Here is a 10,000-nt window from a genome sequence, read left to right on the forward strand (position 1 = left end):
ACACACGCGAGACAGATTTTGTTTTAATTAGACAGTCGGATTCCCCCAGTCCGTGCCAGTTCTGAGTTGATCGTTGAATGGCGGCCGAAGAGAATCCGCGCACCCGCGCGCCCCCGGAGGAGCACGCTAAGGCGGACGCGGCCTCGCAGCAAGGAAGATCCGTGGGAGGCCAAGGCACGGGACCGAGCTCGGATCCTGCACGCAGGTTGAAGCACCGGGGCGCGAACGCCGCGCAGGCGCGCGCATCCTGCACCGCCGGCCAGCACGAGGCCAACCAACGGCGAGAGCAGACCACGCCCGCGCTAAACGCCCGCACTTACCGGCACCCCTACGGCACTCACCTCGCCCAGGCCCGGCACGTTAGCGCTGACCCACTTCCCGACCAAGCCCGACACGCCCCGATCCTCAGAGCCAATCCTTATCCCGAAGTTACGGATCCAATTTGCCGACTTCCCTTACCTACATTATTCTATCGACTAGAGGCTCTTCACCTTGGAGACCTGCTGCGGATATGGGTACGAACCGGCGCGACACCTCCACGTGGCCCTCTCCCGGATTTTCAAGGTCCGAGGGGAAGATCGGGACACCGCCGCAACTGCGGTGCTCTTCGCGTTCCAAACCCTATCTCCCTGCTAGAGGATTCCAGGGAACTCGAACGCTCATGCAGAAAAGAAAACTCTTCCCCGATCTCCCGACGGCGTCTCCGGGTCCTTTTGGGTTACCCCGACGAGCATCTCTAAAAGAGGGGCCCGACTTATATCGGTTCCGCTGCCGGGTTCCGGAATAGGAACCGGATTCCCTTTCGCCCAACGGGGGCCAGCACAAAGTGCATCATGCTATGACGGCCCCCATCAACATCGGATTTCTCCTAGGGCTTAGGATCGACTGACTCGTGTGCAACGGCTGTTCACACGAAACCCTTCTCCGCGTCAGCCCTCCAGGGCCTCGCTGGAGTATTTGCTACTACCACCAAGATCTGCACCGACGGCGGCTCCAGGCAGGCTCACGCCCAGACCCTTCTGCGCCCACCGCCGCGACCCTCCTACTCGTCAGGGCTTCGCGGCCGGCCGCGAGGACCGGCCATGACTGCCAGACTGACGGCCGAGTATAGGCACGACGCTTCAGCGCCATCCATTTTCAGGGCTAGTTGCTTCGGCAGGTGAGTTGTTACACACTCCTTAGCGGATTCCGACTTCCATGGCCACCGTCCTGCTGTCTTAAGCAACCAACGCCTTTCATGGTTTCCCATGAGCGTCGATTCGGGCGCCTTAACTCGGCGTTTGGTTCATCCCACAGCGCCAGTTCTGCTTACCAAAAGTGGCCCACTTGGCACTCCGATCCGAGTCGTTTGCTCGCGGCTTCAGCATATCAAGCAAGCCGGAGATCTCACCCATTTAAAGTTTGAGAATAGGTTGAGGTCGTTTCGGCCCCAAGGCCTCTAATCATTCGCTTTACCGGATGAGACTCGTACGAGCACCAGCTATCCTGAGGGAAACTTCGGAGGGAACCAGCTACTAGATGGTTCGATTAGTCTTTCGCCCCTATACCCAGCTCCGACGATCGATTTGCACGTCAGAATCGCTACGGACCTCCATCAGGGTTTCCCCTGACTTCGTCCTGGCCAGGCATAGTTCACCATCTTTCGGGTCCCAACGTGTACGCTCTAGGTGCGCCTCACCTCGCAATGAGGACGAGACGCCCCGGGAGTGCGGAGGCCGCCGCCCCGTGAAGGGCGGGGAAGCCCCATCCTCCCTCGGCCCGCGCAAGGCGAGACCTTCACTTTCATTACGCCTTTAGGTTTCGTACAGCCCAATGACTCGCGCACATGTTAGACTCCTTGGTCCGTGTTTCAAGACGGGTCGTGAAATTGTCCAAAGCTGAAGCGCCGCTGACGGGAGCGATTATTCCGCCCGAGAGCATCCCGAGCCAACAGCGGCGCGGGTCCGGGGCCGGGCCAGGTAGGTCCGTCATCCGGGAAGAACCGCGCGCGCTTGCCGGGAGCCCGAGCGCCCAAAGGGGCGAATCGACTCCTCCAGATATACCGCCGAGCAGCCAGCCAGGACACCGGGGCTCTGCCCAACAGACGCGAACCGAGGCCCGCGGAAGGACAGGCTGCGCACCCGGGCCGTAGGCCGGCACCCAGCGGGTCGCGACGTCCTACTAGGGGAGAAGTGCGGCCCACCGCACACCGGAACGGCCCCACCCCGCGGCGAGTGGAAAGGCAACCGGACACGACCCCGCCGCGGATTGCTCCGCGCGGGCGGCCGGCCCCATCTGCCGAGGGCGGGGGCCAGTGGCCGGATGGGCGTGAATCTCACCCGTTCGACCTTTCGGACTTCTCACGTTTACCCCAGAACGGTTTCACGTACTTTTGAACTCTCTCTTCAAAGTTCTTTTCAACTTTCCCTCACGGTACTTGTTCGCTATCGGTCTCGTGGTCATATTTAGTCTCAGATGGAGTTTACCACCCACTTGGAGCTGCACTCTCAAGCAACCCGACTCGAAGGAGAGGTCCCGCCGACGCTCGCACCGGCCGCTACGGGCCTGGCACCCTCTACGGGCCGTGGCCTCATTCAAGTTGGACTTGGGCTCGGCGCGAGGCGTCGGGGTAGTGGACCCTCCCAAACACCACATGCCACGACAGGCGGCAGCCTGCGGGGTTCGGTGCTGGACTCTTCCCTGTTCGCTCGCCGCTACTGGGGGAATCCTTGTTAGTTTCTTTTCCTCCGCTTAGTAATATGCTTAAATTCAGCGGGTAGTCTCGCCTGCTCTGAGGTCGTTGTACGAGGTGTCGCACGCCACACCGCCAGCCGGCTGTGCACGCTACCGAGAAAGTACCGGTATGCGAACCGCCAGGCGACGGGCGCGCATCGCACGTTTAAGGAGACGCGGCCGGCCACACAGGCGACCACGACACTCCCACGTCTCCGAAGCGGGACAAACGCCGCGCGCTTCAGTATACGTAGCCGACCCTCAGCCAGACGTGGCCCGGGAACGGAATCCATGGACCGCAATGTGCGTTCGAAACGTCGATGTTCATGTGTCCTGCAGTTCACATGTCGACGCGCAATTTGCTGCGTTCTTCATCGACCCACGAGCCGAGTGATCCACCGTCCTGGGTGATCTTTTCCTTTTCAGTCTCCCACTGTCTCTTTCAAGACAGTAGCATTTGCGGGACTGAGGCGTCTGACGGCCCCTGTTCCACTATTTTTTTTGTGTCCAACGGCCTCACAGCCGATGGGCGTCGTACGGCTCCACACCGGAGCGGACAGGCACTCGGGCGAACGTCATTCAAAACCGGCGCCAGGCGCCAGGTACCGCAGGCCAGCCGCTCCAGAGCTTCAGCGCTCGTACCACACAACAACAACACTTCCGCTAGTTTTGAGAGGCACGCGTGGTTCCGCACGCGGCGCACGGCCACTGCCGTACAGGTAGCGTGTTGCGCGACACGACACGCACATCGAAAGACATGCAGTCTAGTCGGTAATGATCCTTCCGCAGGTTCACCTACGGAAACCTTGTTACGACTTTTACTTCCTCTAAATGATCAAGTTTGGTCATCTTTCCGGTAGCATCGGCAACGACAGAGTCGATGCCGCGTACCAGTCCGAAGACCTCACTAAATCATTCAATCGGTAGTAGCGACGGGCGGTGTGTACAAAGGGCAGGGACGTAATCAACGCGAGCTTATGACTCGCGCTTACTGGGAATTCCTCGTTCATGGGGAACAATTGCAAGCCCCAATCCCTAGCACGAAGGAGGTTCAGCGGGTTACCCCGACCTTTCGGCCTAGGAAGACACGCTGATTCCTTCAGTGTAGCGCGCGTGCGGCCCAGAACATCTAAGGGCATCACAGACCTGTTATTGCTCAATCTCGTGCGGCTAGAAGCCGCCTGTCCCTCTAAGAAGAAAAGTAATCGCTGACAGCACGAAGGATGTCACGCGACTAGTTAGCAGGCTAGAGTCTCGTTCGTTATCGGAATTAACCAGACAAATCGCTCCACCAACTAAGAACGGCCATGCACCACCACCCACCGAATCAAGAAAGAGCTATCAATCTGTCAATCCTTCCGGTGTCCGGGCCTGGTGAGGTTTCCCGTGTCGAGTCAAATTAAGCCGCAGGCTCCACTCCTGGTGGTGCCCTTCCGTCAATTCCTTTAAGTTTCAGCTTTGCAACCATACTTCCCCCGGAACCCAAAAGCTTTGGTTTCCCGGAGGCTGCCCGCCGAGTCATCGGAGGAACTGCGGCGGATCGCTGGCTGGCATCGTTTATGGTTAGAACTAGGGCGGTATCTGATCGCCTTCGAACCTCTAACTTTCGTTCTTGATTAATGAAAACATACTTGGCAAATGCTTTCGCTTCTGTTCGTCTTGCGACGATCCAAGAATTTCACCTCTAACGTCGCAATACGAATGCCCCCGCCTGTCCCTATTAATCATTACCTCGGGTTCCGAAAACCAACAAAATAGAACCGAGGTCCTATTCCATTATTCCATGCACACAGTATTCAGGCGGGCTTGCCTGCTTTAAGCACTCTAATTTGTTCAAAGTAAACGTGCCGGCCCACCGAGACACTCAACAAAGAGCACCCTGGTAGGATTTAAACGGGGTCCGCCTCGGGACGCGAAAGCACCCCTTCGGCTCGCCCCACCGGCAGGACGTCCCACGATACATGCCAGTTAAACACCGACGGGCGGTGAACCAACAGCGTGGGACACAAATCCAACTACGAGCTTTTTAACCGCAACAACTTTAATATACGCTATTGGAGCTGGAATTACCGCGGCTGCTGGCACCAGACTTGCCCTCCAATAGATACTCGTTAAAGGATTTAAAGTGTACTCATTCCGATTACGGGGCCTCGGATGAGTCCCGTATCGTTATTTTTCGTCACTACCTCCCCGTGCCGGGAGTGGGTAATTTGCGCGCCTGCTGCCTTCCTTGGATGTGGTAGCCGTTTCTCAGGCTCCCTCTCCGGAATCGAACCCTGATTCCCCGTTACCCGTTACAACCATGGTAGGCGCAGAACCTACCATCGACAGTTGATAAGGCAGACATTTGAAAGATGCGTCGCCGGTACGAGGACCGTGCGATCAGCCCAAAGTTATTCAGAGTCACCAAGGCAAACGGACCAGACAAGCCAATCCGATTGGTTTTGATCTAATAAAAGCGTCCCTTCCATCTCTGGTCGGGACTCTGTTTGCATGTATTAGCTCTAGAATTACCACAGTTATCCAAGTAACGTGGGTACGATCTAAGGAACCATAACTGATTTAATGAGCCATTCGCGGTTTCACCTTAATGCGGCTTGTACTGAGACATGCATGGCTTAATCTTTGAGACAAGCATATGACTACTGGCAGGATCAACCAGGGAGCTGCGTCAACTAGAGCTGAGCAGCCGGCCGCCCGGGAGTGTGTCCCGGGGGCCCGCGCGAACACGCAAGCGTCCGCTCAATTATTCTGCAAACAGGAGGAGGCCGAGCTCCCCTGCACGATACACCTCGAAACCCTCTCAGGTCCCGGCGGCGCGCAGCGCCGTCCTAGGTACTTGGTCGGTTTCGAGAGAGGCGCAATCGCCCGGAGTTAGGCGAGTAGACGGTTTTAGTGCGAACACCCTTGCTCCCAACTGAGCTTGCCGCTGCCGACAGAGGCCCGGGAGCGTGCTGTCGTGGCATTGCCGGCGGGAGACAACACGCGCCACCTATGGTGACCGGCAGCTCCAACGCCAGCGCCACACAAGGGCAAAGCCCCACTTGGGTGCAGAAGCGAACTCTCCCAGCACAGCGCACGCGCCAACACGTCCGCACAACTGCGATACAAACCACCTGCGAGAACCGCTGGGGCGACCGAGCAGCAGACGGCGTCGCGGCGCCGAGTGCCAGGCGGCGGCGCATCCTCAACGCACACAGTCCTCAATCAGACCAGCACACTGCAGATGTCCACCGCGCTTCGCACCGGGCTCGGCTGAACCAACTTTGGCCGCCAGGCGCCGCGTGCAGGGTGCGCCGCAGCGTAGCTGCGCCGCCTGCCGGGCCCGTCGGCTGGCGCTCCTGCCACTCGGCGCCCCCCACCAGCCGCCTGTTGCGCGTGCGCCCACGCAGCGCGCGGCCAACACGCCGGGCGGCCCCCCTTCACCGGCCGGGAACAGTCCCACCAAGCCACCGCCGCGTATCGCTTCATACCCACATGGGCCTAGTCACGCGTGTGGATGTGGCGGGTACCGCTGAAACAACCGGTTAATAGCTGTACCGATCGTCGCCATCACAGATTCACCTCCAGCGTGAACAACCGCTCAACAACGGATTTCCAGTTCATTTGCGTATCTTGGGCAGTAAACGTAGATGTCCACCTACATTTGCGAATTCAACAATTCTTGCATGCCAGGATGTCATGTGTCACGACACGCTACATCAGACCACATACACACTGCGACATGTGCAGAAGAGAACACGTGGAAGGTGGCCCGCGCACGTATGCGATGTACCTTCCGCGATCCACTGTCAACCGGCATCTGCGGCATGTCCCAGATATGGAACGCGGTCCACCAGGGTAGCACTTTGTGTGAGGCAATACGACAAAGTCGGAATACACGCGTCACTACATCAGACGGCTCACGCTGACCTGACCTGACCTGACTCACCGCACCACCACCCCCAGCGACCCAGGGTGACATACAATGCGTTCGTACGTTCCTCCCAACGCCTCTACGGCGTACCACAGTGCAACCTAGCTGTTATTGGGAGACGAGACAAGTAGCATCAAGCACAACATATGGAAATTGAGATTCGACACCGTTGGGCACAGCCAGCGTACGGTCACACGTATCACACTACTTCACTCTGTACGTAACGACCGATGATCGGTACAGCGTGTGGGTTACGCGTACGACATCAGCGGACAATGGACACAGACCATACCACGACGTACACTGAGGGCGTCGACATCTGAATGCAACTGAACAGCTGCGAGGCTCATTTAACACTCAAACGCCAGACCGACCAGCTTGAGAGGACAGAGACACAAAGAGGGGGACAGAGGGGGACAGAGGGGGGGGAGGGGGGGGGGTCGGCGATATAGTCCTATTGCAGTACAATTGACAGTGGATAGCAGGAATATGTGGAAAGTAAGCAACACTCGCAAGACATCTACATGAGGATAACAACGACACCAGAGATTCCGAGCAGTGAACTATGTTAGGCAAAGGGACAACGTGGGTTAGGTTAAGGGACAACGTGGGTTAGGTTAAGGGACAACGTGGGTTAGGTTAAGGGACAACGTGGGTTAGGTTAAGGGACAACGTGGGTTAGGTTAAGGGACAACGTGGGTTAGGTTAAGGGACAACGTGGGTTAGGTTAAGGGACAACGTGGGTTAGGTTAAGGGACAACGTGGGTTAGGTTAAGGGACAACGTGGGTTAGGTTAAGGGACAACGTGGGTTAGGTTAAGGGACAACGTGGGTTAGGTTAAGGGACAACGTGGGTTAGGTTAAGGGACAACGTGGGTTAGGTTAAGGGACAACGTGGGTTAGGTTAAGGGACAACGTGGGTTAGGTTAAGGGACAACGTGGGTTAGGTTAAGGGACAACGTGGGTTAGGTTAAGGGACAACGTGGGTTAGGTTAAGGGACAACGTGGGTTAGGTTAAGGGACAACGTGGGTTAGGTTAAGGGACAACGTGGGTTAGGTTAAGGGACAACGTGGGTTAGGTTAAGGGACAACGTGGGTTAGGTTAAGGGACAACGTGGGTTAGGTTAAGGGACAACGTCGGTTAGGTTAAGGGACAACGTCGGTTAGGTTAAGGGACAACTTGAGTTAGGTTAAGGGACAACTTGAGTTAGGTTAAGGGACAACTTGAGTTAGGTTAAGGGACAACTTGAGTTAGGTTAAGGGACAACGTGGGTTAGGTTAAGGGACAAATTGAGTTAGGTTAAGGGACAACTTGAGTTAGGTTAAGGGACAACTTGAGTTAGGTTAAGGGACAAATTGAGTTAGGTTAAGGGACAAATTGAGTTAGGTTAAGGGACAAATTGAGTTAGGTTAAGGGACAAATTGAGTTAGGTTAAGGGACAAATTGAGTTAGGTTAAGGGACAAATTGAGTTAGGTTAAGGGACAAATTGAGTTAGGTTAAGGGACAAATTGAGTTAGGTTAAGGGACAAATTGAGTTAGGTTAAGGGACAAATTGAGTTAGGTTAAGGGACAAATTGAGTTAGGTTAAGGGACAACTTGAGTTAGGTTAAGGGACAACTTGAGTTAGGTTAAGGGACAACTTGAGTTAGGTTAAGGGACAACTTGAGTTAGGTTAAGGGACAACTTGAGTTAGGTTAAGGGACAACTTGAGTTAGGTTAAGGGACAACTTGAGTTAGGTTAAGGGACAACTTGAGTTAGGTTAAGGGACAACTTGAGTTAGGTTAAGGGACAACTTGAGTTAGGTTAAGGGACAACTTGAGTTAGGTTAAGGGACAACTTGAGTTAGGTTAAGGGACAACTTGAGTTAGGTTAAGGGACAACTTGAGTTAGGTTAAGGGACAACGTGGGTTAGGTTAAGGGACAAATTGAGTTAGGTTAAGGGACAACTTGAGTTAGGTTAAGGGACAACTTGAGTTAGGTTAAGGGACAACTTGAGTTAGGTTAAGGGACAACTTGAGTTAGGTTAAGGGACAACTTGAGTTAGGTTAAGGGACAACTTGAGTTAGGTTAAGGGACAACTTGAGTTAGGTTAAGGGACAACTTGAGTTAGGTTAAGGGACAACTTGAGTTAGGTTAAGGGACAACTTGAGTTAGGTTAAGGGACAACTTGAGTTAGGTTAAGGGACAACTTGAGTTAGGTTAAGGGACAACTTGAGTTAGGTTAAGGGACAACTTGAGTTAGGTTAAGGGACAACTTGAGTTAGGTTAAGGGACAACTTGAGTTAGGTTAAGGGACAACTTGAGTTAGGTTAAGGGACAACTTGAGTTAGGTTAAGGGACAACTTGAGTTAGGTTAAGGGACAACTTGAGTTAGGTTAAGGGACAACTTGAGTTAGGTTAAGGGACAACTTGAGTTAGGTTAAGGGACAACTTGAGTTAGGTTAAGGGACAACTTGAGTTAGGTTAAGGGACAACTTGAGTTAGGTTAAGGGACAACTTGAGTTAGGTTAAGGGACAAATTGAGTTAGGTTAAGGGACAAATTGAGTTAGGTTAAGGGACAAATTGAGTTAGGTTAAGGGACAAATTGAGTTAGGTTAAGGGACAAATTGAGTTAGGTTAAGGGACAAATTGAGTTAGGTTAAGGGACAAATTGAGTTAGGTTAAGGGACAAATTGAGTTAGGTTAAGGGACAAATTGAGTTAGGTTAAGGGACAAATTGAGTTAGGTTAAGGGACAAATTGAGTTAGGTTAAGGGACAAATTGAGTTAGGTTAAGGGACAAATTGAGTTAGGTTAAGGGACAAATTGAGTTAGGTTAAGGGACAAATTGAGTTAGGTTAAGCTATAATCTGGTACAGCCACAGTTAGGTTAAGCGATAATCTGGTACAGCCACAGTTAGGTTAAGCGATAATCTGGTACAGCCACAGTTAGGTTAAGCGATAAACTGGTACAGCCACAGTTAGGTTAAGCGATAAACTGGTACAGCCACAGTTAGGTTAAGCGATAAACTGGTACAGCCACAGTTAGGTTAAGCGATAAACTGGTACAGCCACAGTTAGGTTAAGCGATAAACTGGTACAGCCACAGTTAGGTTAAGCGATAAACTGGTACAGCCACAGTTAGGTTAAGCGATAAACTGGTACAGCCACAGTTAGGTTAAGCGATAAACTGGTACAGCCACAGTTAGGTTAAGCGATAAAGTTGGTTAAATTTGGTATTGTGTGGGAAGGGGGCAGAGAGAGAGGGGGGGGGGGGTGGATAGTGGTGGCAGTACACGGATGCCTGAGTCACCGTCAGATACGTCACGTCGGTTCGATGCTTGTAGCAAGAGGCTGGCGGATGTGTGTCTCTCACTTCTGCAATTTTTCA

General features: G+C 53.9%; 2 non-coding genes across 2 annotated transcripts; both read right to left on the bottom strand.

The window, feature by feature from the left end:
• Positions 1-2,967: 2,967 nt before the first annotated feature.
• Positions 2,968-3,122, bottom strand: LOC126329902 (5.8S ribosomal RNA). Its single transcript, XR_007562584.1, has one exon. It is a non-coding gene; the product is annotated as a 5.8S ribosomal RNA (ribosomal RNA).
• A 362-nt stretch (positions 3,123-3,484) lies between these two features.
• Positions 3,485-5,377, bottom strand: LOC126329906 (small subunit ribosomal RNA). Its single transcript, XR_007562587.1, has one exon. It is a non-coding gene; the product is annotated as a small subunit ribosomal RNA (ribosomal RNA).
• Positions 5,378-10,000: the final 4,623 nt, after the last annotated feature.

This window comes from Schistocerca gregaria, unplaced genomic scaffold (genome assembly GCF_023897955.1).
Source record: "Schistocerca gregaria isolate iqSchGreg1 unplaced genomic scaffold, iqSchGreg1.2 ptg001220l, whole genome shotgun sequence".
In the NCBI taxonomy this organism is placed as follows: domain Eukaryota; kingdom Metazoa; phylum Arthropoda; class Insecta; order Orthoptera; family Acrididae; genus Schistocerca; species Schistocerca gregaria.